This window comes from Octodon degus, unplaced genomic scaffold (assembly GCF_000260255.1).
Source record: "Octodon degus isolate 3935 unplaced genomic scaffold, OctDeg1.0 scaffold00025, whole genome shotgun sequence".
In the NCBI taxonomy this organism is placed as follows: domain Eukaryota; kingdom Metazoa; phylum Chordata; class Mammalia; order Rodentia; family Octodontidae; genus Octodon; species Octodon degus.
The window spans coordinates 9,988,981-9,993,391 of NW_004524601.1; positions in this window are offsets into that span (position 1 = coordinate 9,988,981).

Consider the following 4,411-nt stretch of genomic DNA (forward strand, 5'->3'; position numbering starts at 1 on the left):
CACACACACACACACACACATAAATAAATAAATTAGAAGCAAGGAGATAAATCAATCCCTGAATTAGGGAGAGTCAGGAGGGAGCCCGGATGGAAAGCGGCCGTGTGGCCCCTGACGTCCTGGCCACGTGTCTTAGTGGGCTTCTCACTTGCTTAGCAAAAGCCTCGCTCCTCACCCCTTGATCCTCACCCCTTGATAATAGCCATCGCCTGGGCTCGGCTTTCAAGGCCCACTGTCACCCCCATGTGATAAAAGCCACCCCTCCCACTCCAAACCCACTTTAAAGATCTTCATCTCCTTTGCTGAAACTGATTATCAGTCTTTGTAGCTATTGAGTTTACCTGGAACATTCTCTCACCACTATCATAATTCGTAAGGGTGCCATGTGACATGTTTTATGGCTGTTTGTTTACCTAAGTCCCAGTGCAGGTCTCACTGTGTCCCCACTGTATAAGCAGGAAAACAGGCTTGGAGAAGTTAAGTAATTTACTCAAATGTGTAGTATGTGGTGAAGCTCAATTTGAATGCAGCAATTTGACTACAGGTCTCCCATAATGTTACCCATTCATCCTCTTCAAACCTTCCTCAGATGCTAAATGTGAGCAGGCTTTAAATATCCTTTTTAAGCCTGAAATGGCAAGGAAGTGAGTTGATTTTAGTTTCAGAGCAAGCATGGAGCAACAGGTTTTATTGTTGAATATTTTTTTCAAATTCTTTCATCAAAAAGCACATAGAATAAAATTAAAAGACAAGTAAAAATTATCCAAAAATTGCTATATATGAAAGACAAGAGAATAACTCAAAAATAGAGTTCTTACAAGCAAAGACTTTTTCTTTAAAAAAAAAAAAAAAAGGATAAAAAGGTAAAATAGTGAAGTCATGAAAGAACAATCTAAGCACCAGGCATTTGTAAGAGAAGTGAAAACCAAGGGTCGGCCAGATAGCTCAGCGGGTTAAAGTGTCTGCTTAGGTAGACTCAGGGACTGGGGTTCAATCTCAGTGTGCTGAGACGCAGTTGAGCCTGGGCATGGTGGTGCGCACCTGTAATCCCAGCGCCTGGGAGGCTGAAAAACAGGAAGGATCACTATGAGTCTGATCTGTGTCATGAGACCCTGTAGACCCTGTACTAAATACATTAAAGAGAGAGACAGAGACAGAGAGAGACAGGCAGGCAGACAGACAGAGACAGAAACAGAGAAGTGAAAACTTAAGATGTTGCGTGCGTGGTCAGGTGGGCTGAGAATAAAACAATCCAGAGCTGGATCTGGGCCTGTGGCCTGTGGGACAGGAGTGGCAGATAAGCAGACTCTGGTTACCGAGAATGTCAGCTCCAGTGTCCTGAGGACATGCTGGCATAATATAGTAAAAGTCTCGAAATGTTCACATCCTTTGACTAAAAATGATATTTCTGCAAATGTATAGCCCAGACTTGCTCTATAATAGGCGTTGGCAAACCTTTTCTATAAAAAGCTAGATAGTAAATACTGCAGGCTCTGAAGCCCACATCTGTCTCTTTCGCTTTTCTTTCATGTTTTAAAAAACAATCCTAATAATGTAAAAACTGTTTGCCAGCTGTCATAGTTTGGGGTTTTGCAAAGGGAATAATACAATAAAGGACACATTTTATAAGATTATTTATACTAATCACCCAAAGAATATACAAAAAGAGTGCAGGCAATCTGTCCACACAGTAAAGACCACAGAATCCAGCAGAGGGCCTGGATCCCATGGTAATGTCCTGATTGAGTTCAGCTGAAGGCCCCCAACAAGTCCCATTGGAGGCCTGGAGCCCATGGCAATGTCTCCTGCAGGACCACTTCAGGGTTCTGTGCTGGAAAGACCCAAAGGTCAGTGGTGGAAGCTAGAAAGTCTGCGCCAGCGGGACGAAGGATCTGTGCCAGCAGGCTGAGGGGTCTGCGCGGGAGTCAGGAAGCAATGCTCAAGGTAAGCACCACAGCTCCCCTCAAAAGTACCACAGCCGTGCTCAGCCACAGTGAGGCCCAGCTGCTGTGACAACTAGGAGAGCTGAGTTCCCATCAGGAAAGCTCCACTCAATAAGCTTCTCCACAAGGCAGTGCGACATCTTCCCCTCTGGAGCCAGGAAGCGATGCTCAAAGTGAGGACTGGAGCGCCGCCACAGTGAACCATAGCCATTCTCAGTGACAGCGAGCTCCCACGCTTCTCTTCTGATGAGAACATCCAAGTTTTCCAGGAAAGCCAGCATGACAAGGTCCTCCAGCAGAGTCCACCAGGAGAGGCAGCAGCTTCCAACAGCTTCCCTAACAGCCGTCTTCAGTTCCACCTCAGCAACAGTCCTCAGGTGGCCTCCCACACCAGCACCAGGCTGGTTCAGTTCAGCTGGGTGATACAAGTTGACCACCAGTTGTCAATCCACCATACCAGCCATAGAAAACCAGGTAGTCAGTGGCCTGTAATTGGCCCAAGGACAGAAGTAGGAGCAAAGAGCAAGCTACGGGGAAGTTCACCACACTATCTTTCTTAATGGCCAAGAGAGTAACCAAATTAAATATCTGAGAATATTTACAGGGCAGTTTCCACTAGATACCAAGTAGTTATAACCAAATACGAAGAGGTACATTTTTACAAAGTTTTAAGATTTTAAAATGTTACAAAATGGTATCTGTAGTATTTATGATTTATTAAGTACAAGATATACTTTATAAGAGTATCTATGCTATGATCAAATATAACTGTATCTGGTTACAACATAACTATATCTGCGTAGAGAAAGACCTGGGAAGACAGAAGCACACTAAGATGGTTATCTGGTCTTGGGTAGGGGTAGGATGAGGACTTATTACATTACATGGTTCTTTGTTAAATTTATGTCTTTGCTGTCAAGAATTTTTTGCATAAATTTTTCAATAAGCAAAAATATGAGAAACCTTGCTCATAGGACAGTCAGCATGTCTGTGGTCACCCTAAGAAAATCCTCCCTGAATCCACTCCTCCATGTGGAGCTAACTGCTTTCCCTCCACTATTTTTGTAACTGGCACAATAAAATAGAGCTTTAAATATTAAATTCATGTTTCTTTTAAAAATGAGCGACTTCTCCAAACGTCGTCCTGTTGAGCTCCTGACCAATATGCCTTTCTATGTAAGCAAGAAGTGTTGTGCAGATCATGGCCCGGGAGGCCAAGGTCCGGGAGGGAGGAGACAAGCCTGGACTTGTCTGTCATTGCTTCCTTCTCCCTCTGCTCCGTGCTGGGAAAGACCCTTCTACACCTGAAGATGGTGACTTGGGACAAATGGAACCTCGTTCCTCCTGGGACCTAGCTTTGAAAGAATCCTTTATCCTTTTCACTGAAAATAAACAACCTCCTTTGGTTTGCTCAGCAGCAAGCAAATGAACCTTTAGCACACATTCTGTCTGCGGCTGGGCATCAGAAGTCCTAAAGGTTTGCTCTGAGAGCATGCTGTTCTCCACTTGCTCTCCACCGGATTTACCTGCCCCATCTCCCATCTGCTTGGGTCCAAAGGTGGAACTTTCCTCACTGGGAACTGTTTCCTTGGGACTGGTTTGACCAACGGGAGACAGAGGGAGAGTCACCTCAGTAGACTGAAGCGTGGGAAAGAAGAAAGGTTGGGGTATTTCTGCCCACTCCTTCCTGCCACTGCTGGGACTGACAGTGGCTTTGAACTTCTCAGGCTCCTGCAAAAGCAGCTTCCCCCCACCGCACGCCCAGCTTCCACTGGGTCCTGCCACCATGGTCCCCACCATGATTGTCTTGGGCCTCCCCTGGGTGGCAGCCTCTTGCAATTGAAGCACCCAGCTGTCTTTCAGGCTCCTGTTTCCTTTCACAAACCCTAGGGCCCTCCCCAACTTCTGTAAATAGTCTCTCAATGAAACCCTTTGGTGGAAACATCTGAGTGAAAGCTGGTTCCTGTTGCGACAGGCTGAGGCATATTATGGAACATGTTGATCATCCCAGAACACAAATCTTGTATTCCTTATTGAAACCGGCCCTGAAAACTTTCAATATTTACATCTGTGCTTGTGTTATCTGCTAGGAAATTATAGAATGATTTACATGTTTCCTAAGCAGGAATTTTTTTTTTTCTTTTTCTTTCTTTTTTTTTGAACTGGGGATTGAACTCAGACCCTTGCATTTGCCAGGCAAGCACTTATTCTACTGAGCCATCTCCACCCCACCCACCCCACCCTCGCCCCAACAATTTCTTTTTTCTTTTTTGGGGTTGGGGAGAACCAGGGATTGAACTCAGGCCCTTGTGCTTAGCAGACAAGCGCTTATTCTACTGAGCTATCTCCCCAGACCCCTAGGAATTTCATTTACCATTGTGTTGTAACATTCTATCATTCTCCACTTCTCTAGTACTTGTTTTTGTTTTTTAAATTTATTTATGTGTGTGTGTGTGTGTGTGTGTGTG